The sequence below is a fragment of the Opisthocomus hoazin genome, chromosome 6, assembly GCF_030867145.1.
Source record: "Opisthocomus hoazin isolate bOpiHoa1 chromosome 6, bOpiHoa1.hap1, whole genome shotgun sequence".
NCBI lineage: Eukaryota > Metazoa > Chordata > Aves > Opisthocomiformes > Opisthocomidae > Opisthocomus > Opisthocomus hoazin.
In genome coordinates this window covers 57,966,268-57,993,280 of record NC_134419.1, presented here as the reverse complement: position 1 = coordinate 57,993,280, position 27,013 = coordinate 57,966,268, and the positions used below count along the sequence as shown (strand labels likewise).

Below are 27,013 nucleotides of genomic sequence, written 5' to 3'. Positions count from 1 at the left end.
GAATTTTGGAGCAGGTATTGTATGTCCCCTGTGCTCAGTATGTTTGGATCGATCAGATTTGACTTTGGTAGATTTCCTAGCCATTGCTGATTATTTAATAGCTTGGCTGGTTCTTCGTAGGGTAAGCGAGTAGCATAAAGCAGTTTGCTGTTGACAGTTTCACTCGTGTCTCCTGATTCATTTTCCCTCAGACGTGTAGCTGCTCTCCTGTTTCTTGGAAAAAGACAAAGGATGTGCTAGCAGGAAATGGCTGCAGTTAGTGAAAACAGGCTGTACCTGCTGCTGATTAATCCTTAATCCAAAGAGGGAATCTTACTTCTCTGGATTTGTTTGCCAACTAAATTAGCAAATGACTGTTCCTTTGTCTTGAGGCTGGATCTGACTTACTTTGATTCTTAGCTTATGGGCCCAAGTGCTAGGATTTCCCATTAGAGTGTGCTCACCAATTCTTGCATGTGTTCCAAAAGAAAATGGGTTTTCCATCTTGCTTTGCATCCTCTTTGCTTGTGCTCCATTTTGCTTTGGTGTAATTTTTACTACTTGGCTCTCGGTTATGTGGGGGTTCAGTTGGGGTTTGATGGCTAATGCCATCCCAGCTCCTTTCAAGTGTCACATCGTCGACCTGCCACATCTGGGGATAGGACAGGGCATCTAGCAAATACCAAAACTTCTGATAGCAACCAGCGTGCTCTACTTGGGTTGAAGTGCTTAAAGAGTGAAAGTAAATACATTTAGTCTTTATCTGAGAGGCAGTTGCTGCTCTGAAGTACAGCATGTCTCTTTTGCAACTCTTCTCGCTTCCATTGAAGGCTAAGCAGCTGATGTTAAACTTGGGGCTGCTGTCTGTGACTGTTCCCATAGCTCTCAGCATGAAGTTAAAACATGAAGTATTACAATGAAATGCAAATGCTATTTTGTGCTGAAGTCATGCTGGAAATAGTTCAAAATGTCTTGTTTATTTGGATTCACAAGGGGAACGCCATCTTGCTGATCTCTAATCTTATTTTGCTCTCTGATTTATATGTGGCTTCTTTGCATTCAGCAAACTGTATTCAAAAGGTGCCGAAACATTTAATGAACCTGGGCATCCTCTTAGTCTCCAACCCAGGAGATACTGATGGTGATACTTCGGGATTTTGTGCCTTTTGAGAGGCTGCATTATTAAACAATTGCTTTCCTCCAATTTTAGTCATTAGATGGATCTAACAGGCTATATTCCCGTGTTGAATTAGACCCTATTAAATAGCTCTGTCTTATTGGATAAGTATCGACTGGTTCATTCATTATTCTAATGACAGACATAGCTGTTTAAAATTGCTCCAAGGTTTTGCAGTTTTATAATTCCATGGATTATATGGTTATTGGGATTCTTGCACAACGTGCTTTGTTTCAGTTCATTATTTAAACATTTGTCTCTGTTCTACTAGATCTGTTTTCAAGACGCATTAAAACAAAAAGGATTTTTTTTTCCTGGCCTGTGCTCCCCCTTACTCTGCTGTCGCTGTTTCCAATGAATAGCTGAAAGGCTGTCAGCAACTGTTTTGACAGACTTCCCTGTACTACTTAGGAAGACAAAATGTTATATCTAACATATTTTGCACCATGGTGATAAATATGTAGCAAAGGATGAATAGAATAATTGCTATTAAAATGCTGAGGGATTTTATAGTCCCAACGGAGGATGTCTGCTCTGTCACCACAGTCCCCTGTGACTGTCCCAACTGTTCAAATCATGTGTGCATCCAAGCTACATCTAGACAGACTTAAACATCATCTTGTCTATAGCATGCTCCTAGCTTTAGGATCCTCCCTGCCCTTTTCTGCATTGTGGAACTTCATTGAAGCCATCTCGACATTGACGTGTTGCTAAATTCCCCAAGGTTTACTAACAGTTTCTTGGAAAGCTGGTGTAAATACAGCCTTGGGAGCTCCCTGAGCTGTATGGTACATCTTGAGAAGCAAGTGGCAGAAGAGGTAAGGAGCATGCTTTACACAAATGCTGGTTTTATTATTAGGATATTTTAACTGTGCTTACAAGGTTGCTTCAGATGTCTCATGAATGCTGTCACCAATTCAAATGAGACTGATACCCTCCTCAGCTTGATGCAGCTACTTGTGTCTGCCAAAGATTTGGATGATTATGTCTGACAGCATAACTGCCCTGCCATGGTTCAGGTTCGTCCAACTCTGCTCCAAAAATAATAATCTTGCATGAAAAGGAATTAAATGAAGCCCACAGCAGGTGCGAAATCGAGCACTGTAGACAAGGCAGAGGCAGACCAACAGGTCTGGGCATAGCAGTCAACATGGACAGCATGCGTCTCTCCTGAAATCAGTTGTAGAACTCGACTTGCTTTTCCTCTTGATGTTTTATTTTGTTCCCCTCCCCCCCTGTGTTTTAGTCTTTTGTGAAGTTTCTCTGGTAAGGCAACTGAATACCAAGAATGTAAAGGCAGTGACTCCAGTTTTGCAGTGCTCTACAGTTTTTGCTGATCCTGTTTGAAATCCCAAGGCAGCTGATCCGACAAACTTGCTGCTAAATGGATGGTCTAATTCCCAGTGAATCCTGTGATCATATATATTACCCTAGATCACAGAAATAATTTGAAAATAGGTGTGCATTCCTCCAGCTGTCAGTTGTCTTTCAGCATCCTCATTGTGCTCTTTCATCTTTAAATGCTTGTGCTGAAGCTCAAATAAACCTACCGGTCAGCAGTTATGAGGATTTCTCTTCTCATCTCCAGCTGCTCCTTAATCATAGCCATACATGGCAGTTGAAAAGCTGTTTACAAAGGACATAAGGCAAGTAGCTATGTTGTAGCTGCTATTTCTCTAAATGATTTTTCTAATACTCCAGTAACGTTCAGCCCAACGTTGTGTTTGTGCTTTGTAAGAATGTCAGCTTGCTCAAAGCTAATGTGTGAGCTCTCTGTCCCTAAGGACTAATGCAGTGGGTAGGTCTATAGAAGCAGGAGGACAGCTCTGTCGTTAAATCACTGCTGGCTCTGAAGCATCACCTACCAGTTAGATTTCAGATTTGTTAGCAAGGTGGTAACATCGTGGAGCTGAGGTCAAATTCTTTAAGTGCACTTACTTGCTCTGGTTTTAGAGCAATAGTTGCACAGGTAAATTGCATGCAATATCCTAAGATACTTAATCACAAATATAATCACAAAATTACAAGTGGTGCATGATAGTGCACTGTTTTTGTGCCCATTGCCCTCAAGATTTTCCCAAAACATTCTGTTGAGAAGGGTTTTATAATGAATAGAAGGCTCCCTTGTCAACTTTTAAGAATGTTATCTGTGGTGAGTGCTATGTTAAAATAATGAAATAAAGGAGTATACCACAAAGATAAAGAGCTTAAAAATTTTGTGACTCTTGGCTACATTCTGTAGAATTTAGTTTTACAGAATATGTGTAAGGCAGTATTTTAGCTCTTATTTACACAGCTGAAGCAGCTGGTATGAAAGTGAGCTAATTTCTGTGTGTAGGGGGAAATATGTTATGTACTCAGCTTCACAACTCAAATGGACCACTGTTTGCACACAGAATTGCCTTGCCAAAAGTCAAGGGAGCAACAGCAGTCATTATTTGTATTTCCCCACTGTAAAGCAGTGCCTTAAGTACGAAACTTTATTCTGAGCCTCTTTCCCCTGTGCAGTGAGTATTGCTAACTACTAGTCCAGACCCAAATCAAAACTTTAGCTCTTAAATTTATAATTTCAGGGTTTGTCATCTTAAACTTCCAGGGAAACCAAACACAGATCATTTGGGTTGCTGTTGCAACTTGTTAATTTAAGAGCTCTGGTGTTGGTAGCCTTACGATGATGTGATACTTGCAGTCCTGTGAATAGAGCAGTCTTAAAAAGGTGTAGTTTGAGTGCTGTGTAGTTTGGCATGGTTTATGCTTGTCCTAAAAATGATGTTACATGAAAAGTGCCTCTCTCCGAGCGTGGTGGGAGATACCAGCGCTGGCCTGGGACCAGAGCTATCAGCCTGTTGCTCCTATGACATTAGGTACTGCATTTTCAGGGTTAAGGTAAGGGAGCTCCTCTCTGCAGTTTCTAGCACAATGGTCGGTTTTCTGTAAATTTGCTTTTCCTCTAGAGTGAAAAAACAAGCATGGTATAATTTTAGTGTATTTTCAGTTGTCTTCTTGAGTCTCTGCAATGGCAGCAGGGAGGCCCAAAGGCTGAGATGAAAATGTGAGTTGAGCTGAACTTAGAACAGAAAGAGTGCACAGGAGGAATTCAGGATAAGGGAGAGTTTCAAGGGGAAGCAAAGAGCGAATGATGGTGCAGTAACGCTGTGCCGTCCACTGCTTTTCTGTCTGTCACTTTGGAGAACCATTGCACATCATTTAATACCCATCTTGGGCAAACTGTCTTACTACTCTTTTCCTGTCCCTCACCCTTGTTTGGCTTGATTTGACCTGGATGAGAAGTGGGTATTGGAGAAAAATGATGCTGACAGCCAAAATGTTACTGTCCAGAAAGAGACAGCACCGAACGCTTGCACCGAAAGATACACGTTAGGTATCAGAGAAATGGTCTGGAAAGGAGTGACTTGCTGGAAAAAGAAGAGAACAGAGCATCCAACAACCTGAGTGCATGAGGAGTAGCCTCCAGCAAAGGAGTGCTGTTTCACAGACCACATTAATATAATTTGGATTTTACAAGAGAGAACTCTTTTGAAACCTGAAATTCCAGGTAGACTACCAAAGAAAGTCTGTTCTTGGACTTGTTCATTCTCTTTCTTCTCAAGGTGGGGTGCTGGATGCTCACTTGTGAGTGAAAGCAAAATTAATCCATCCGTCCTGTTTATTCCAACCGGGATCCAAAACTGTGCAGTAGGAGCACCTGGCAGGTTGTCCCAAGAGAGAGCTGTATTTTTACCCCACAGCCTTGCAAGACTTGAAAGATCGTTTCTTTAAATGAACTTATGTAAACAGCACATTTTTCTTTGCCTCCTGCTGCTTCTTGCTTGTGCAAGATGCATAGTCCCTGCAAAAATCATGCTAAATCTGAAGTTCTTTCTCTGTGCATTTGTAATCCTATTGTTTGTCAGTAAAATGCCCGTCTAAGGATTTTTTTTAATGTTTCTGCACTGATTCTTTAGTTTTAGCTGGAAAATTCTTATATTTAGCCAGTATCTGCTTCTCTGGTAGTTTAGGGTGGAGTGAAAATGGACACTTCAAAGCAAATCTGTATTGTCATCATGTGTTGGGAGGAGTTTGAGGTACTGAAAACTAGGAAAATAAGATCTGTGTACCAGGCAGGATTTTCAGGAGACAGCTCTAACCCTTGATGTACTGTGATTATTAACGACACAGAAAGTGTTGGGTACTCGTTTTCCCCTGAAAAGAGGAAAGAAGCATTTGTCGAGCATAGCTGAGGTAAGGAATCTGGTATGTGGTAAAAGGTCAATGAGACTGTAAAGCAGCAATTGGTTACTAATAAAAACCAGTTGTTTTTCCTGTGCACCTCAACAGTGGTCATTTTGCTGGTACTGCATCAGGAAATAAAAACTACAGGTGACCAAAGTGTGATTTTTGTGGTTGGTTTGTTTGTTTGTTTTTTTGTTGATTTTTTTTTCCAAGGCACAAGGAGCTTGAGATGCATGTTCCACTTACTTTATATGGAACCTGTGGGCTCTAAATTCAGCCTTACCAGCTCTGAATGCGAGATCCATGTTGCCTTCTCCCCTGTGCCCCTGTCCTCTTTTGGCTTTGGCACCTGCAGGCACTGATGCTTTTGCTCTTTCTTCAGGACTTGCTGTGACGAGGTGCCAGCAGGTACATTGTGTGCTGAGAAGCTCTTGGAGCAAGCCAGAGCAGTGGTGCACAGTAGGGGTCAATGGTACATGCGAGGAGGTGGGCTGCTGATCTGCCGCTCTGAGCAGAAAAGAGGGTTTGGGGGTGCCTGTTGGGTTGGGGAGCTTTGCAAAAGCCTGAAGAGCCCTGGGTTGTGACATGTAAAAGAAGCAGTGAGTGCTTTAGCAAAGGGAAGCAAGAGGATGGAGGAAGACTTCATGCACAGAAAGGGATGCGATTGATGCCTTGCTCTACTGCTCTGCTTGCAATGAAGTTTTGGAAACAGCCATTGTGAGAGATTAAGAGATTATTGCACTTTCCAGCCCCTTTCCTGTCTCTGAAACCTAATGCTTGTTCATGCAACACTGGCATGATGCAAAAACATTATTAGTTTTGGGTTTTGTTCTGCTCTTTGGAGGCTTTTTTTTCTGAATTTGGAGATCCATACATTGAAAATAGCTGTAGAGTCAAAGCAGTAAATGAATGAGTGTTATTAGTGAAGGCATAGAGAAATAACAAGCTACTGTAAAAAGAAAAAGAAATAACACCTCTCCATGATTCCCTGTGTCTTGAATGCCAGTTTGTCCTCCATCTCCAAAAAGAAAAAGGTTCAGCAAAGGACAATGAAGGTAGTCTAAGGCACAGAGCAGCTGTTGTATATAAGGAGGTAAATTAACTCTTCAGCACAGAGAAGAAATGATTGTTAGTGGAGGGAGGAAGTGAGAAGAGGAATGTTATCCAAAGCATGAGCAGAGGATGAATGTACCCGGGCCCTCCCCATTCAAAGAAACAGAGTGAAATAAAACAAGGAAGCAACAATCTTATAACAAGGAGAAGTTTTTCTTTTGATAGTGTTTTTCTTATGGTGGTGTACAGTTATGCCACGGTATTCCCTGCTTCAGGATGTTGCTGAAAGGTTAGAGGTTCAAAGGAGGCTGGACAAAACCTAGCCATAGCTATTGTCAGTATCTCCTGGCTCAGGGAACAGTTATTAAAGAAAGATTTTAAAGAAGGTAACACCATCTGTGTTAAACTTGCTGCAGAAATGTGAAACTTCATTTTATAAATAAGTAGTAAATAATGCTTAGCTGTTTTCAAATGCCGTGTCATGTAGATGTCTGCTAACGCATGGGCTACAAGTTTGAGTAGGAGATTAGGTGTGGGATTTCTTGGCTTCTGTATTATTTGATATTTTTGGTACCTAATGGGAAACAGGTGCATCGTAGCAAATGATTCAGGTGATAAAAAGTTGGTATGTAAAAGCAGATTATAGCAGCAGTTGTCTTGGATAATCCGCTGTGTTCCTTTACCAAAGTTTTGCAATTTGGAGTTAATATGAGAGTGCTAATAGCTGGGTAGGTTGGAGTGGCAGCTTGCCAGCTGGTGCCCAGGGTGATGATCCAATTACCTGATCATTGGAGACAGGCGATATTCAGTGTGACATAATGTTTGGGTAGGGCTGAAACTCTGAGATTGCACTGTGGAAGTTATTGGGTGACTTGCAGGGTGAAGGTTTCTTACACTGTATGGCGCTTTTTACTACAGAGAGGTGGTTTTCTTGGCTGGTATATGAATCCCAGGAGATTTTGGCACTTGGCAGCGTGTGGGTGTTAGGAGGCTTTGGGAGGTGGAGGAGGATGCAGGTGGAATAACGTCCTTTGAATCAGAGCTGTTTTGACATGCTACAAAGAAATTGGCAGCTGTAAAGGGCGAGGGGGGGGGAGGGAATCAAACATTGAACCATTCTATGATTTTGCATAGTGAAGAAAGACTCCGAGCAGGAGATGTTTAAAAATTTATACTGGACTGAGTGGCGTGAAAATCAAAGTACGGGTAAGTATGTGGTCGGGTCAGCTCATACCGTACCCGCACACACAGCAGCTTTGCAGCAGTGTGCTGCTAAAGCAGTGATACCTTGAAAATTAGAAGAGAGTCTTGGTTCAGTGGGCTCCATCCCAAGGTGTGGATATGGTGACCTGTGTGATAACTTTGAGAGTAAATTCAAAGTGACTTATCCCTCTTCTAATCTCTCTTGGACTCTGACTGCTCATGTCTATTGCTGTGAAGTGGCTGCTTCTGTATTTATGGGTAAGATGAAAAATACTGACCTGCTTTGTTGCCTCTGAAAGGCAAGTGATAGCTCTTACTGAAGGCAGCAAAGGCTCTATTTTTGATTGTGCTTGAACGGAATTTACTGTAAGGAACCAAAAATTGTAGATGATGACTGCTGGCAGGGAAAGCAGATATTTATTGCACAGTGGCAATAGACTTATAGAGAGATAGAGTGGTTTATAGATAAATATTGTTTGCCTGTATTTCTGTAGCCATAAGCAGTTAGCAAATTGGATTTAAAAACCTAAACTTTGCTGTAATCCAGAGACCTTTTTTACATTTTTTTGTTTTCTATCCCATCTGCTGAGTTCTTCACTCACGGCTGAAATGTCACGTGGTGCCAAGAGAGCCAAGAAGTGGCTCATCTTGGTATCCCCATGGTAACTCTCCTTTTCCTTCATTTTTAGCTCTGTTGCTTTGCTACCAGACAGAATGACCCGAATCTGGGATTAAATTTCCTTTGCTTGTAAGTAGGTGAAGGTTAGGTTGCAGAGTTTTCACTCTCTAAAACTATTTGCACACAGTAACCCCAACTGTCCTTTAAAAAATTCCCCCCAAAAATGAACAACCCAACACAACAGAACACACACAAACAATCCCCGCTCCAAAATAAAACCACCACCCACCCCTAAACCTGGAAGACTAGAAGCTCCCCACTGTAACTTCTTAGCATGCAGGAGGCATCAACTGGGGCTTTTACTCTTTGCTTGCCATTCAGAATGTTGAAGCTCATCTGAGTAGTTTTTGCAAACCACAGGTAGATATCCTGCAAGCATCTGTTGGGCTCAGAGGTAAAATTCTCACCAAAGCTAAATTTGCAATTCAGGTCTTACAGTTCACACAGTCTTTGCTGCTGGAAACTTGTTAGGTAATGCTGTCTTTTTTTTTCCTTTTTTTTTTTTTCCACGTTCATCAGTTGTTTTTTAACCTTTCATTGTTATATGCAGTTACTGGCTGCATCTTAATTAGAAATATCTGACATGTCTCCTGAAACGAGCTCTTGGGAGAGCGTATCTTTGCATTTAGATATGCTGATATTCTTTAGAAATCTGATTATTTTTTAAGAGTGTGTCACTTTTAAACCCATTTTCTCTTCTATGCCTAAATACCCACTGGTAACTTTATTGTATTAAAACACTAGTGGTATGATTTGGTCAGCCTGAAACTCAAGGCTGCAAATACAGTAGCTCCTCACCTAATTTAAACAGTGGGTATAGTCTTTGCAGTTGTGCCTGAGAGACCTTGCATCTCTTCTTGTGTGCCATTTCTAAACTCTTCTGGGCCCTTTTTGTAAGCGCCTTCAAGCACAGCTGGTACAAATCTTGCTGAAACAATGTAAGTCTGGCTAAACTCTGCCCTGCCGATTTGATTTTTTTTTTTTTTTTTTTTTTTTTGCTTTGGGGGAGGGAACAGCTTTTGGAGACCTGGTTTATTTTTAGGGGGGTGAGGGGAAAGGGTGGTTTTGCTCTCATGTAGTTCACATGTGCTGGAGGAGGCTGTGATGAAGTTTTGCAGTGTGGCAGGATTTGCATTTGCTGTTGCCACAGCTACGAGAGAGCTTACAGCATTTCACTTCACTTACCAGAGGAACAGAGCAGGAGTTTTCAGAGTTAAAGTATCAGTGCACAGAGATGATTCATTTGGTGTGTCCAACTGATTTTGAATCAGTTTTTGGATGAGAGAGGATGCGACCATGGTGTTTCTGTGCAGGGAGGCATACAGATATAGTCTTGAGCAATTTTTGGCTTCCTGGATTTGTGGCAATTGATCTGCGTGATGTTTGCTTTCAACAGGCTTCTAAGCTGTCATCTGATACACAACGTATGTGCAAGCACCTGGATATTTGGAAGTATTGCAAGACTTCTCTGGTATGCGCGGGCTCTGTCATCTCTGTAGCTGAGCCAAAGCAGGTCTCTGTTTGCTCCAAACAGGTATTTACTACAAAGCACTGTTCTTATCATAATGGACTGAATTGCCTTCCGTTCGATTTTTAGTTACATGCAGTCCAGTGTGCTAAAGTGAGCTGTGCATTTACATCAAGAGCGCTGCATGGTTAAATCCAAACAATAGGCTGCTTGTGGCATGTGATAGTGGTAGGGGAAGAAAAATCCTTCTTCTGTAATTGCAGGAAAAAAGCGAACCTGTTTACAGCAGGAATTAACAAGAGTTTATTAAGTCATACTTGACTTTTTCCTCTGCATTTTCTGCATAGATTATTATGATTTAAGCATAAATTGCTTAGGCAGAAAAAGCACTTGACCTGTCTTTTAGTTACTGATTGCAGTAGATTTGACTTGGCGATACAAAGAAACGCTATATCTTTCTGAGGATGACAAGAATGTGTGTGAGAACTATTTTATTTTGAGATAGCATTTGTGGATGTCTGTGCATGTCTTCTGAGCAAACTCCTGCATTTACAAAAGACTTCTAACAAGAATGGTAAAATCAAGGATTCTTTCAATACAATCTGCTGGCGGTAGGTTTTTAGCCCAGTCGGTACTGAAAAATAGTCGCTATGCTTTTTGGTGTGTTTTTTGTTCTCTCAATTGGATAATGATGTTGACCTTGCATATGTGAGTTGGAAATGGAGGATGTTCAGGAGTCCTTTCCAAACAGGCCAGGCTTTCTTGGTGGTAGGGGAGAAGGGATCACACTGAAGAAGATGACGAGCTTGCGGTATGCTGAGGAAATAGAGCAGTCTAATACAAGTATGATGTGGCGAGCTGCTCTAATGCAAATGTTAAGCATATGCAGCCAGTGGCTGTGTTGGAAACAAAAACAACATCAAAAGAAAGCTGAGGAGTTTAAAATCCACAACTAATGGGTGTTAAAACAAATAGCAAGTTTGCCCGTGAGGACAGAAAATTGTACCTGTGTTCAGAGCCAGGTGGATTAACGTCCTTTGAAGATGAGAATATTTGTGTGAACTTGGGTTCGGTGTCAGAGGACTAAAAACTGTCAGCTACCTTGCAAGTCAAGCTGCTTCTTTTTCCCAATGGAAGCCTGGCTTGTCTGTGCGTTTCACCTCCAGTATTTCCTGCTGCTCATGCTTATTAGCTGTATTTCATAAGCTGCCTGCAACAGTTGCTTTTACATGCTAAACTACTGACTCTTAATCTATGTTGAAATGGTTAACAATAAGCTATTTCATCTGTACTATGTTACGTAAAATACTACTACGCCACTGCTAAGAAGTGTTAGACCTTTTGTACAGAAACAAGGTGCTCACCTGAGGAAACTGGAAATTGCAGCAGCAGTTAGAAAGTTGGAGCTGAGGAGAGGAGGACTGTGATATGTGAGAAACTGAATTTATACAAGGATCGTAAATTTAAGTGGGGATCTGAATCTGAAACGTGAGCGAGTGGTGCTTTTTTCCACCAACAAATAGCTGTAACTTGTCATGTAGGTAACTTTTAACTTGTGTTGTGTCTAACAACCTAGGCTCATGTAAAGTTTTGATTGTTGCACTTCATTGTTGCTGTTGAGATTTCAAATTACTATGTGGGAAAGTGCTTTAGTATTGATGATGTACTTACGTTTTTGCTGTGTTGTGAAGGTCTTTATCTGCCGTAGCTTTTTCTTTTTGGCATTGACACAGAGGGAAGACAAGGTCTTACACCAGCAGAGATGGGAAATCAGGTCTCTAGGTTGTGTGCTCAGCCTGTGCTAACATCTTCTCTCAGGGGAGAATTGCCATGGTCTCTTCCCTTGTTTAGAAAATACTATGTCGGGGGATACCTGCAGAGCAGAAGGGTCAGGTCTGTCAGCCCCAGCATTAGCATCTTGCAAGATGGTTTCGTATGGTAGTGCTACTGTGTTGGTGCTGGGAGCAGCTGTGAAATTGGGAACAGTGCACGGTGCCTTTTGGATTTCAAGATGTCCAAGTCACGGGTACCACTGTACCCTATCGTGTGATCCTGTAGATGTGCCTGTGAGTAAGTCTGTATTGTTGCTGTTGTTGAGTCTAGCTACAAAATGGCTGTGTAGAGATCCCATAAGGATCTGTAGGTTCCCATACTTCTTATACTGTCCCTGTGCCCTGTTCAAGGCCTTGAAGGTATCCAGGGAAGAGATGGTGCAGGGTTGCCTGGAGTAGAAAGGCAGAGGGCTGCTGGTGACCTTCTGGAGTAGTGAAATGAGGAGAGGACTACTTTGGACCCAGACATGCAGGGAATATGTTGCGAGACAACAGTCCCTTTCCTGAACTGTAGGTCAAGGGGAAAGGCAAACTCTTGCATGGGCATTATCTGCCATCACTTTGCCTTCATGCGCACCCTGCAGACCTGCAATAGGGGAATAAAATCTCCAATTTAATGAAACGCCAGTGCTGATGCGCATTATAAAGATGGAGTTGCTATTGCTTTTATGGTAGTGAGGAGATGAGTTAGGCTGTAATTAGCAGCCTCTCTTTGTCCTTTGCAAGTCCAGAGAGGGTTCTGTACTTATTTCTGTTTAGTTGGTTCTGCTTTACCGGTTTTAATTCAGTATGAAATAGTAGCTTATATCGCCCACGAGAAAAGTACCGTATAAATGGAGTTTCTTGTGTGCTAAGAGTGCTGCAAGTGTAAAGAAACTGACTGCTTAGCCTCACTAGGATGAATTGCTTTGATGTTTTGAGATTCTGGTCTAATTTTCATGTTCACAGCTGCAGGATTTCTAAAGGCAGCTGTAGGTGAGCTGAGAATCTGCACCATCAGTAAGACCAGGAGATCAGTGCAGTGAATTTATATTGTTTCAGGGCTATCTCTTTGTTCATCTGTTAGATTATACTAAAATCTAACTTGGCAGCTGCAAATGGAATAGTCCTTAAAAACCTTCCCTAGCACTAGTATGAAACATGGTATTGCGTGGAGCAGTAGACACTACCAGAAAATGTACCTCGTACCTAGCTTCGGAGCTAGCCCAGCTTGAAGCAAGGGCCAGACCAACCAAGCCCCAGAAATCCCTTGCAACCTGGGGCGCTCCGTGGGTCTCAGCACTGGGCTCAATGACACAAGGCTAACGTTGAAAAATACCCATGGCAAGAAGCCAGAATTGTGGCTGGCCTTTAAATCCCTGTGAACAAACATGTGCAGCTAGTCAGTTTAAAAATTGCAGTGTTGTCTTTTTTTACTGAATGAAGAGACTGCAAGTGCTCTGGCCACAAATGTGACAGCTGTCATGGTAGATCTCAGCTGTGCTCTCCTTCTCCCTTCCCAGCCCCCAGTGCACTCGCTCTGTTTCCTAAGAGAGGAAAAGGAGGAGGAGGTGTGCTAAACTGAGAACCAGTCAGGACAAATGCGCTAACGGTTGGGTAGAAACATGTTTTATGTTCAGCTTCTGTACGAAAACCTGAATTCCCCATGGAGGCTTCCCTGTTCCTGAACTTTTTTTATGGCGAAGTCTTAGTAGATAGGATCAACTTTGTACTTCCAGCTGTTACTGATGACCCCCACTGGCCTCTTTTTGTCAGACCACCTCCAGCTGTGGGAACGGGGAAAGCTGGAGATTTAAAGAAATTACAACTTTGATTTATCTCTTGGCCTGAAAATCAAAATCTTTAGGACTTCTGTTCTCTTACACCAGTAAGTAGGTACCTGCCAAGTCAATGAAGATTTTAGCTAGTAAATCTAGAAGATATCTATGTCTGACTTGCTTTGTTATAAAAGAAGAGAATCATCTTCTGATTTTTAGAGGTGATACAGAGTATTTGTGGAGCTGAGGGTGGGTGTTTTTTTTTTTTTTAAAGAGTTCATCAAAAAAGTGATGTTAAAAAAAAAACCACACCAAAAACAACAACAAAAAAAGGGCAAAACTTGAGGGAAATGGAGACTGTTAGAGAGATTTAGGGAATCTGATCATACCAGGCAGTCTGATGAAACACGTCCTGACTGGTCTGTTAACGTTCCCAGTCTCTGACCCCTGTGCCACATTGAGAAAGCCGAATTTGAGCCAAATCATAGCAAAGGCAAGCTAGCTCATACTGGAAACTGGATCTCAGCCTCAAGAGTGAGATATGGCACGTGTTGCCTCCTGCTGGGCTGGTGCGTGATCTGTCAGCATTGACATTGTGAGTTTCTGCCATGGGTGGACCTTAGACAGGACTGAGATAGTTCTCCTGAATCTTCATTGTGTTTCTCCCTATCATAAATGATAACTTGAGTGCGCACATGAACTGCAAAATGATCGCAGAATCACAGACTGGTTGAGGTTGGTGGGGACCTCTGGAGGTCATCTTGTTCAGCCCGCTGTGGTGTCAAGTCCCACTTATGGGACAAGTTTAGAAGGATGGCACAATGCATCTGGTGTTCATCCAGTCGTCTTTTCCGTGAGCATCAGTGGCTGTCCAGGCATATAGGTTAAGCAGAGTTTTTAGAATTAAGGGTACTTCCCCTACCATTGGTAAGTCCACTAGAATGGGCTGTCGCGGATGGTGGGATGGTGTTGTTGGATCCTTTGTCCTTTTTCCTGGTTGCTCATGCAACGGCCTCAGCCTGAGTAAGTCCTGATACCACTTCCACCCCAATGAGAACATATTGTTTCCTGTCTGACTTCTTAAAAGGTCCTATGTAATCAACTTGCCAAGCTTCCCAGAGGCCCTTCCCACTCTGCAAGTGGAGGGGGGGTTCTAGCAAGGGATGCTTTTCTAATCAGGTGTGGTGCTGACCCCAAGCAGAAATGAATGTTACACTGTTTCTGGTTAACAGGACCCTGCTCCCAGCCACTTGAAAAGGTCTTTAAACCCTGAATAACTGTGTTTCACATGTAACCATTCTAACAGGTGATCCCACTTCTCTACCTCAGCTCCTTCTGCAATTGTAGCTAAACAGGTTAGTGAATCTACCTGATCATTCAAAATGTGGGCAGGGTGATCTCCCTGTTGATGTAAAGCTACTCGTCCCGCCAAGAAAGTCTCCTGTTTAGCAATATTTAAAATTTCTTCCCATTTTTCTTTGCCACACAGGTGCTGGATTAACCTCCCACTGATTTTGTTCCCAGAAAGGGAGACACTCAGTGCATCCTTTAAATACACCCTGTCTCTTTATCACACTCCAAACTGCTATCGGCTCCCCTACTTGAGCCCTTCCCTCCCCTTCTGTTACAATCTGTTTTCCTGAATCAACATGTAAGTCTACTGCCTGGTATTTCCATACCTTTGCTTCTCTTTTTGAGGATGCATTAGTAAACCATGCTTTCTTTAGGTGAGGTTCAAACAGAGGAGCTGGTTTTATAAGGGAAGGAGGGCAGTCTGGTCTGGGTGATCAGAGGGCAGATCCTGTATGGTTGGGGTCAGTTCAGCTATGTTAGTTGTGGCCATGGTTAACGGGCCTGTTTTGGCATTTAGTCACTGGTAGTCAATTGTTAGCTGCCACTTTCCGTTTGGTTTATGGACTGGCCACACTGAAGAATCGTAGGATGAGTGAGTTGAGACAATTATCCCATGCTCATGCAGCTCAGTTATGACAGGAGCTATTCCCTCTTGGGCCCCTAAGGGAAGAGGGTAAGATTTAACATTTACGGTTCCTGAAGAGGGTAATTCTGGCACAGGTTGGAATAATCGCATTTAGGCAGCTGAGAGACCGAATACCCACTCTTTCCCCCCTGAGTCCACCCAGACACGCCCTTTAAGCAAATCGAACCACAGAATATTGGTTGGTAAAGCCTCTAAGATTGTGATACTCTCTGTTGCAGGTTCATCCCAGGCAGCCAACACTTAACTTGAGCTGTCAGCTATGATGTAGAATATCCAAAAACATCTGTGACCCAAACCTGTTTTCTGTTGGCAGCTATGCCACTGAGGTTAGCAACATCTGTCTGGAGAGCCAACATTTGAGTTCCCATATATACTAAAAAGGTGACTGGAATCTTAAGGGGACCCGGAGGAAAAGTGATAATGTGTTGGGCTCCCCCTTGACCATCATCTACAGTCTCGGTCTTAATTAGAGGCTGCATGCTGACCTCTTCCTTTCCAGCAAAATGCAGTTCTTTTACATGTTGTGAGTCTTTAAAACGGTACAGCAATTCCAACTCTCTTTCTTCATCAGCTTTTACACCCCTACTTTCTACATGAATTTGCGAATGGGTTTCGTCTAATTGCTTCTTTAATATCTTTTCCCACTCCAAAGTCTCCGTTAATGTGATGTGTAGCCTTGGGTTAGTTACCTGCACGGTGACAAGCTGATCAGAGAGACTTTCAGTCTCATTCTCTAGTTGCTCCTGCAGAGCGCTCTCACTAAATCTTGAAGAGATTTTATTACCTTCCCTTTTGCTTGCTGGGTCACGTGTTTATCCCTTTGTGCTGCTGCCTGAGCAGGTCCTGAAACCGCACAGACTAGTGCTTTCCCTTTTCCAAGTTTCAACCTTCATTCTTTAGCTAACGTGGAGATTCTTTCCTCTGCATCTGTGAATCGTGCTAATTATTATGGGCCCAAGTCATACCCCGGGGGAGAAGATCAGGCATTATAGCCCTCTAACCTCTCCAGTACAGCGGTACAATCTACAATCGGATCTCCCAGGGAGGCCATCCTGAGCCCTACAATGGTGGGGATCAGGTCCTCTATCAGTGGTAGGAGGACTGTCTCCTACAAGTATGGGAATCAGATCCCTTATCAGTTCTCAGAGGACTGTCTCCCCATGGATATGACTACTCTTAGAGAAGGGCTGCAATAAAAGCCTGGTCCCAAATGATCACTTTAACACTGATGAGGGGATCCTGTCTGTGACACCAATTTCTAATGTCGTGTCACACCTAAGGTGGTGGGGGAGAGCAACTTAAGATTCTATAAATCTGCTCGGGCTAAACTAAAGTGAATTAAAAGTTAATCAATTGAAAGTTTTATGTATGATAGAGGTAACTTGAAACTTGGAAAGTGTGAAAAGGAGTTCTTAGTGGAAATATATGTAAGAGGAAAAGGAAAGAAAGAAGAAAAGAGGAGAGAAAGGTATCACAACCCTAGGATGCTGCGATGATGATGATGGATGGGGCAATTCTCTGGTGGTGGGCGCACGCCTGGCTCTTTGTAGTGGTACTTTTTACAGTCTTGTCTCCACCCTGTTATACCTCTTGAGGACTTACATGGTGCTTGTTCCAGAAAGTTCATGATCTTCTGTGCAGGTGCCAGTGGAGGGTGGGGGTGATCATAAGCCCCTTCCTCAGATGAACTCTGTATGAACTCTGACAAGGCACATCAGAACATGGAACTGCACATCCTCTGATACGCCCTCCCCATCCTGTGTTAACTAACTTCTCACCTGTAGTCTGTTGCTGGGCAGACCATGACCTGTCTTATCACAATATTTGAGACATTTACCCCCTCAGTTCTCACAGACATTAACTCTTTCAGTCTCTCACACATGGTCAAACAGGGTCACCTAGAATTGGTTGTCCAGCACCATCTCCAGTTGGGTTTTGCATATCTCCAAGGGTGGAGACTCTAAAACCTCTCTGGGCAATCTGATGCAGTGTTCAACAACCCTCACAATAAAACAGTTTTTTCTTACAATCTGATGTGTTTCAGTTTGTACCATCTTGTCCTGACACAGGGCAACACTGAGAATAACCTGGCTCCTTCCTCTTTGCACCCTCCCTTCAGGCATTTGTATACATTGATGAAAATCCCCCCTGACCCTTCTCTTCTCCCGGGTGAGTAGTCCCAGCTCTCAGCCTTTCCGCATAGGAGAGGTACTCCAGTGTATTAGTCATTTTAGTGGCCCTTTGCCAGACTCTCTCCAGTATGTCCATGTCTCTCTTGCACCAAGGAACGCAGAACTGGACCCAGCATTCCAGGTATGGTCTCACCTTGACTTGCTGGCAACACTTCTAATAGGCCAAGGATGCTGGTAGCCTTTGCTGTCAGGGGCATTTTCTGACTCATCGTAGCTTGTTGTCATCCAGAACCACAAGTTCTTCTATGCAGAGCTGTTTTGCAGTGTGTCAGCCCCCAGCCTGCACTGGTACTTGGGGACATTTTTCCCCAGATAAAGGACTTTGGCTTTCCTTTGTTTGAACACCAGGAGGTTCCTGTCTGCCCTTTGCTCAAAGTTCATCCGAGTGGGAATGTGACCGTCTGGTGTATCAGCCACTCCTCCCAGTTTTGTGTTGTCGGCAGACTTGCGAAGGGTACACTCTGCACGTCATCCAGATGATTAAGAAGAGGTTAAACAATATTGGCTCTCATATCAACCCTGGGTAGACCACTAGTGTCTGACCTCCAACTGGACTTTCTGCTACTGATCACAACCCTCTGAGCCTGGCTGTTCAGCCAGTTTTCGGTCCACCTCACTGCCCACTTGTCTAGTCCATACTTTGCTAGCTTATCTGAGGACGTTATAAGAGACTGTGTTGAAAGCCTTACTAAAGTCAAGAAAGACAACGTCCTCTGCACTCTGCTCTTTCACCAAGCCAGTTGTTTCATCATAGGCGGAGGCCAGGCTGGTGAAGCATGATTTTCCTCCTTCATAAATCCATGCTGACTACTCCTGATCACCCTCTTGTCCTTTGTGTGACTGGAAATGGTTTCCAGAATTAGCTGCTCTTTCCCGGGGACAAAGTGAGGCTGACTGACCTGTAGTTCCCCAGATCCATTTCCTTGCCCTTGCTGAAGACATTTGCTTTCCTCTAGTCATCAGGAACCTCTCTGTACTGCCATGATTATTCAAAGATAGTCAAGCATAGCCTCACGATGACATCGGCCAGCTCCCTCAGCTTTTGTGGGTCCATCCCATCTGGTCCCATGGACTGGTGTATGTGCAATCTACCCTAACCTGAACCTCTTCTACTAAAGGTAAGTCTTTCTTGCTCTAGACTTCCCCCGTAATCTCAGGGGCCTGCAATTCCTGAAGGTCTGTCTTAGTCACCCTTCCCATCCCTTGCCAGATTCAACTCCAGATGGGCTTTGGCTTTCATCCCCACGTGATCAGTGATCCTGAATTCCTCCCGGGTCACCTGCCCCTGCACTTCATTTGAGCTAGGGTTTGGTCAGGAGCTCCTTGCTCCTCCATGTAGGCCTCCTGCCACCTCAGCTTGATTACCTGCTTGTTGGGATAGACCATTCTGTGATTCTTCAGCTTGGAGGAGGTGATCCTTTAATATCAACCAGCTCTTCTGAAGCCCTCTTCTCTCCAAGGCTGTACCCCGTGGGATTCTTCAAGCACATCCCTGCAGATACCAAAGTTTGCTCTCCTGAAATCCAGGAGAGATTTTAAAACTCCGTACAGAATTTCATTTTTGTGAACTGCAGGGGTAGAACCTCTGACAGTCCATAGTTTGATACACACATCTATCCCACCCAGCTCTCACAGAATCAGCTCCAGTTATTTCTGACTTTGGATAATCCACTGGGAATAACCAAGAGGCAGCAAAGTAACCTAGCGGATTGATTCCCTTCATCTGTGCTTTGATCATACGAGGACTTGCAGGATCAACACTGAGTTCAGAATGGCATGATGGCCTCCTGTGTGGGTTTTGAAGAGATGTGTAGTCTTTCCATTGTGACTGGTGTCAAGAACAGAAATACAAGTGTGAACATGGTAAACACTAGCCAAAATGAATGCCAGGAGAAAGGTATTTGGCCATAGCTTGATTTAGCAATTTTGCTGCTCTGTGTATGATACTGAGTAATATGTTTACTGTCTAAATACACTTACAGGCTTTTTTAGTATTCAGAGAACTAGTGGTTTCTCTGGTAAGGTTGTATATAGGCTGTGGATGTATCCTTCATCATTAAAACTAAATGTATGAATAGGAAGTGAGTTGAAATTAAATCTGCTGTTTGATTGCAAATCAAATCTATGCATGTTCATCCTTCTAAAGTATGTAACTCCCGAAGAGATTTAGAAGTTGGTACGTATCAAGCCTCATCCAGTGTGGATGGATGCTTCATGTAAGCACAACTTAAAATGTGATGGAAAATACAGGCTTCAACTTCTGCCTGGGGTGCACAGTGCTTTTTGTGGTCAAACCTGCAGAGACTTGGCTTCGGTGGGAGCAGGATGAAGTTTCTTCAGGTCCCGATTCAGGTTAGTGCTCAACGTAGTAGTCAAAGAGACAAATTTGGGTGCTTGTGACAAAGTTTGCATATAATAATTGGATTTTCAGTAAATGCTGAATTTTGGGGGGATATCTGTGCTAGGAAGCAGAGTTTTAATAGTCCTGGTGGAAGGACCAGGGGGTCATTTTTAATGCTTACACAGAATGGATGCTTGTGCTTCCTATAGGAATAAACTGAACTAGAGAAAATGACTGCCCAGTCTGTAAGTGTTCATCAGAGGGAAAACCCATAAATTGATCAAAGGTCCTATCTTTTAACAAGCAGATTGAAGTAATTTTGATGTAACAGAATCTCTAGTATTGTCCTTAGGTACCTTGCCATATTTTCCAGCGTGGCATCATGCCCTTTGCTTCTGCGGCCCAAGTGATGCTTCCTGCAGGAAGTGTTATACACTTGCCTTGTGGGACAAACAAGCCTCCTGGGCCTGGAGCACGCATCACAGAGGTCAAGGTTATAAAAACAAGGTCTGACAGGCCAGTGCCTGAAAATAGAGGCTGGGAACATTTTTGTCACACTTTGATTATTGGTAGAGATATAAGTACGGTTAGGTTTTGAGTTATACCAAAACCAGCCCATGGCTTGTGGTGGCGTTGCTGTATATTCCTGTTTTTTCTGGAAGGAGTGTAAAGGGGCATATAAACAAACTTCCCCAATAAGCCCTTCGAGCCTTTAGTGATTAATGGCTCAGGCTTCCTGAGCATCATTTCTTCTTCTTTACTGCTCTGAATTCATCTGGTCATCCTTTGAACCCAGATAAACGCGTGGCACTCGCCATGTGCTATGGGTGGAAGTCGCAAGAAGAGGATGTGTGTTGCAATGATGCGATCGCACGGCTCACCCGTGTGTAAAGCAGTGATAACACCAGCTGCACCGACACAGGATACTGAAAATACAACACCCCTCAGTCCTCACAAATAGCTCCTTATCGCTTCTGTTCTGTTGTTCCCTTTGCCCTTGGGCTGGAGGAACTGGATATTTGAAGCCTTCATTTGCAGTGTTAATCCAAATCATGCTTATTAATGAGTAAGGTATTGGGTAGGTGAGTATGTCTGCGTCAGTGCCGTTTAACCTGTGAATATTTACTTTCACTTACGTAGGAAAAAAAAGGGAACCAGAGGAAGTGATTAATCAGTAACTGGCTTGTGTTTCATCTTCACAGTCTTTGTAGGGGGTATGTGTTGTTCTGGGTCCACTACCTGGGTACGGGAGAGATGATGTTCATTGCATGAACAGCAAGTGTAGGTCATGTGTTTGAGATAATTAACCATCCTGCTGAAGTGCCGCAAAAATATATTGCAAATTAAGGAGTTGGATTTCTCTCTGGTTTGTATTCTGTGTGACACTCATGGTGTGCAAACAAATACTCAGGATGTGGAGACTGGGTCAGTTTAACAGGAGAAAGCCCCCTCCACACCCAGGAGCCCTGTTGTTGACCTCTAGCACAAAACATGATCACATATTAACTCTAGCTTTGTTTTTTGTTTTTCATGAGGTGGTTTTTTTTCTTTTTTAAGATGTTAATTTTGCTTGTACTGGAAAGTGTTGGCCACTTGGTTGGCCTTTCAGGTTAATAAGAAACTCCTTTTGAAGTGTAAGAGATAGCGACAGCAGAGCCTGAAATTGGTGTTTGCAGAAGGGTGCAGTGCTGCTGCTGAAGAATGGAGCAAATCGGGGGAAACAGCCAAGTCTCATGTCTCTGCCCCTCTTTGGCGTAGAGATCAGCATTAGTACAATTTCAAAACTCAGTGTTCTAATATAGGGATTGCTGGGCAGGCCTACAAGCAAGTGGTACCATGTGTTAATGAAATGTGCTTTCAGTATAAACTCCTTTTTTTCTGAAAGGATAAGCATTTGCCTTGCCATGATCTGCATAAGCCCAAATATGGACATTTTGGCTCCATTTGTGCATAACGAATTAGTGAGTTGCTATATCCAGGCAGCCATACTTAAAAACAAGCAAGGGTATTTTCCTGAAAGGTTCTTGATTGCTACTTGGATGATGGCAGCAGCAGCTGGCATCCATCACTACATTCCATGTTTCTGGGTAAGGCCAACTTGCTCTGTCCAAGGCTTTAAAGAAGCTGGAGCACCTGATACAAGCCAAACTACTGGTACACAAAACCAGCAGTGTTGTAGCAAGATGTGGGGCAGATAACAAAGGAATTAACTCTTTAACTCTTTGAGTGGTGCTACCAGTGTGTGTCCCATTGCAGTATTTGGTGAGGAAACAGTCTGTTGCCTGCCTGTAAACAGAAGGTTGAAATTTTTGGGTTGGAAGAAATACAACCAAATTGATGTTCTTATGCGATAACTTTTTTAGCCAGAGGATTTTGACACACCTGAGTAATAAGATGTCATGTAGGAAAAAATAAGTGGATGAGAGAATAGGAGTGGCACTTCATGAGCTAGGAGCACTGTAGCTGGATGCGGCATGTGGCCACATGTGAATGACACCCTGCTGTGTGAAAAATGTCCTAGTTGAGACGGTGAGTTTGAAAAGGGTGCCTTGTTTCTAGTTTTCACTTTTATGGAAAGCTTTGCTCTTCTAGGTTAAAATGTGACCGCAGTGGTATTAAACACTTGTTTTGAACTGGATATCTGATTGCACATCTGCTGTATGAAAGTGAATTGCAGTAACGCAGTGTGCCGCCTTGTTTGTCTTTACTGTTGCCTGTCGAGATGTGCTGGGCGTTAGACTCCACAGAGCAACTCCAGCTTCTAATGGCAGAGCTGCCACTGAGAAAATCCGTGTGTTTCTCCGATAATATGAAGGGCAACCGTGGCATTTAAGCAGGAACAGCAGAAGAATGTACACAGCCTGGATCCCAGGGAAGTGCGCATGATGAGCAAAATGACCCATTTTATCCATTTACAAAGATGATGCCAGTTAGATGAGAACTCCAGAAATTTAAGCTGCTTGCATGACTGGGACAACAGAAGTGGTGTGGAGGCTCACTTCATCAGCAGCAAAAGGTCCAAGGTGCTGGCAGACTTCCAGGATGTGTGGGGGTCCCACTGGTGTTTCTGCCATCGTTTTTACAGCTTTCAGTCAGAGCGAGAGCATGGGGACGCATCCGGGGAGGGGATATGTAAGTGTGTGTGATCCCTCAGAGCTGTCGCAATGTGGTGGAGTCCCGTGACTGTGCAGAAGAGGAGTGAACTTGGAGCTGCCCAGGAACAGGTCAGCCAGCCTAAACATCATGAGGTTGCAAAACCAATGCGAGGTCACAATACAAACGTGCTCAAATACAACAACATATTTCTTTTCTGTTTGTTTTGATTCTGAAGGAGGAGCCAGGGATGTTTTCAACTGAGTTTCCAGAAGGCTCTGGTTTGCTGGCAGGTTGCATGTTCATCCTCTTTGTAAGTGATTTAGAATACACCTTCATTCTTACACACATTCTGAAGCAAGTGGTGCTGAAATTAGCTCCTTTCTTGGAGGAAAGATTTTTGTTCGGGTAACTCCAACTTAAAAGCAGGTTGAGCTTTTTATAGGAAGCGAAAGAGAAGTGGGGTTTCCTCCGGACATTACTCCATGAGTCACACGTTCCATGACACAGCGTTCCTCTCGGGAAACTTAATTGCTGGAGCTGATGAGTACATCAGTACTCCACAACCAACCTTTGTGTTTGATACACCTAAACATTTAACCTGGCATTTCTGGAAGTTATTTTAATAAATATTTCATAGATTTTAAAGTCAACATTTTAATGTTTCTAGTATATGTCAGAACTCCATTAAGGTAATTATAATGACATTTTTTCAGTTTCAAAAGCAACTGTCCTTTCTTAACAGCCTTGCATTTAAGAAGTTGTAAGGGCCATTAATGCTGTAATACAGATATAATAATAATAAATATTATTATATATACAAAAATGAAGTTTCAGGTTATTTCTCAGTAGGGAACGTGATAGGATGGGGGGGTGTCCACTGAGTCGTGTTTGTTTTTGGGTTGGTTTTTTTTTTTTTTTGCCACTGGCCTATTCAAAATCATGTTATATCAAACAGGAATATACACATTTGCGGGTTGAAAACCCTCAGAAGACGGAGTGGAGCAGTGATGGCCAGAACAGATTTGTTTTAGTGATGAGCATTTTTGCACCTTTAATAAAAAGTGCTTAATTTCTGGATCATAAAGCAGATGTGCTGAAGGGTCTCTGTCAAAGCTGTTCAAAACTTAGCAATGTCCTCAATTTTCTGTTTTCTTTACAAAGACATTTCAGTTTAAGAATGCTGGCTGAAAAGCGCACCTTGTAGCTAGAAGAAATAATAAGCTTGATATAAATAATAAGCAACAGGATGTGTTGCATTCACAGCATCTCTGGAGAGATCTGCATTACACATTGCACAGTGAGTTTGCACAAACTAGGTCACCTGTTATGGGGAGTGGAAGAGCTAAGAGTAATAAGCAGCAATTTTAGAGTGGCATGGGTTGTTCAGTGTATTGTGATACTAAATGCTAAGAAGAGGGTTTGATGTTTATACCAGGTATTGATGCAGTGCAATAGCTAATGCTTCCTTTGAAATGAGCAGGTGGTCATATTGTAGTTAAGACTAAATAGTTTTGCTCTGAAGAGAAAGGGCTATATATTTCGAGTAAATTTAAAAATTTACTCCCTAAGTTGCTGTTGAGTGCTGTGTTTTGAAGCAAATGGAGGTCAGAGTAGCTTTTTAACGCTCCTGTAACACTTTTTTTTTTTTTTCTGATGTCAGTGACAAGAATCTGGCTACTTGAAGGAAAAAAAGACAAAAAGACAAAAAGAAGTACTTACAAGGTTTTTGAGATATGTGTGGTGGATGTATGGATTTATATTGCTCATGTGAAATGAGAAATCAGTAATCAGTCTTTGAACTGTTACCTGCTTTTGTGCTGGTAGCAGCAGTTGTCAGTAGCCAGCAAGCCATGTGCTTCCCTCCATCCAAGTGGATGTTGTCTACCTCAACTTCAGCAAGGCTTTTGACACTGTCTCCCATAACATTCCCATTGGGAAGCTCAGGAAATGTGGGCTAGATGAGTGGACAGTGAGGTGGATTAAGAACTGGCTGAATGGCAGAGCTCAGAGGGTTGTCATCAGCGGCGCTGAGTCTAGTTGAAGGCCTGTAACTAGTGGTGTTCCCTAGGGGTCAGTACTGGGCCCAGTCTTCTTCAACTTCTTCATCAATGACCTGGATGAAGAGTTAGAATGTACCCTCAGCAAGTTTGCTGATGACGCAAAGCTGTGAGGAGTTGCTGATACACCAGAAGGCTGTGCTGCCATTCAGCGTGACCTGGACAGCCTGGAGAGTTGGGTGCAGAGGAACCTGATGAGGTTCAACAAGGGCAAGTGCAGGGTCCTGCACCTGGAGAGGAACAACCCCATGCACCAGTACAGGCTTGGGGCTGACCTGCTGGAGAGCAGCTCTGCGGAGAGGGACCTGGGTGTCCTTGGTGTATGACAAGTTAACCATGAGCCAGCAGTGTGCCCTGGTTGCCAAGAAGGCCAATGGTATCCTGGGGTGCGTTAAGAAGAGTGTGGCCAGCAGGTCAAGGGAGGTTTTTCTTCCCCTCTACTCTGCTCTAGTGAAGCCCCGTCTGGAGTACTGTGTCCAGATCTGGGCTCCCCAGGTCAAGAAAGATGAGGAACTACTGGCAAGAGTCCAGCGGAGGGCTACAGAGATGGTGCGGTGACTGGAGCAGCTGTCCTCTGAGGAAAGGCTGAGGGAGCTGGGCTTGTTTAGCCTGATGAAAAGGCTGAGAGGGGACCTTATAAATGCCTATAAATATCTTAAGAGTGGGTGTCAGGAGGATGGGGCCAGACTCTTTTCAGTGGTGCCCAGTGACAGGACAAGGGGCAGCGGGCACAAACTGAAGCATAGGAAGTTCGACCCGAACATGAGGAAGAAATTCTTCATGTTGAAGGTGATGGAGCACTGGAACAGGTTGCCCAGAGAGACTGTGGATTCTCCTTCTCTGGAGATATTCAAGACCCTCCTGGATGCAGTCCTGTGCAGCCTGCTGTAGGTGACCCTGCTTCGGCAGGGGTTGGACTAGATGACCCACAGAGGTCCCTTCCAACCCCTACCATTCTGTGATTCTGCTTTGTGCTGTAAAAATGCCTCCTGAAAAGGCAAGGTTATAGTTCCTTCGTTGAATCCTGCCTTGAATTGGAAGGAGATTTTTTTGCTAACTTAAGGAGACAGAAATGCATCGCTTTAAAAACTGTCACCTGTTTTGTGAAGTCTTCAGAGATGGGAGAACGTAAAGCTACTCTGTGTGTATCAGTTGCTTTTAAACTTTATTTTTACTTGTTTCTTCTCATCTCTGACTCAGGCTTCCGTCCTCTTTTTACACCACAGCATTTTTACATCTTTATGCTTTTTGTTTCTTGGCCATGCCTGCGGCTCAGTTGGATTTAGTGTCATTGCTATTTTTCTTCATCTGGGTTGCAGTGCTTGGGCCTTGGGGTTGAGTGTACTTGGTGGTGTGAATGTAGGGTTTTTTTACTTACACTAGACTTTACTTCCCACCTTCAGTGCTGGGGGTTTCATCTACTAATATATCGTTTCTTTACTGATGGGCAAGGGAAAAGGTGACTGAATGTAATCTGCTTACTCTGACTTTTTTGGATGTTTAGGCGTATTTAAGCTGTCAAGGCAAGAAGACCTTTCCCCAGCAAGGCTTTTGGAAGGATGGTATCTTGCCAGTGCGTGCGGTGCTTGAATTACCAAGAAACATTAGCGATGAAGCTTGGTAGTAGTTATTTCTCAAATATTTCTTTAAGTGTCAGCAGTGAACCTCAAATCTAGTGTTGTGTCACACAGCTCGTGTCCTGATCAGGAAAGAGGCAAGCAGGTCAGCACTCCGTGGCTGTCTCTCTTCTTTAGGCATTTTTATGGTGATCATCATCCTCATATTGAAGCACAATATGGGAAGGTGGAGATGAATCAGAGCAACAGCCACTTAACTGAGAGCAGTACTCCCAGATGTTCCACCCTATAGAAAGAAAATGATGTAATCAATTCAGGCTGTCCTCCATTTTAGCCCTTAGGCTAAATATGTCCTGGCCAAAGTGTGTAG

General features: G+C 43.3%; 1 protein-coding gene across 7 annotated transcripts in view; it reads left to right on the top strand.

Moving 5' to 3' along the window:
- The window catches only part of SGMS1 (sphingomyelin synthase 1), a 105,141-nt gene that overhangs the window by 35,802 nt on the left and 42,326 nt on the right, over positions 1-27,013 (top strand). For 2 of the 7 annotated variants that reach the window (XM_075423250.1, XM_075423246.1), the window contains exon 2: positions 9,721-9,858. The exons of 4 other annotated variants lie outside the window; for them this stretch is intronic. The gene's annotated coding sequence lies outside the window, so the exon portion shown is untranslated. Of the gene's footprint in view, positions 1-9,720; positions 9,859-18,618; positions 18,691-27,013 lie in introns of those variants that run through there. One more of the 7 variants, XM_075423248.1, reaches the window with a different exon arrangement.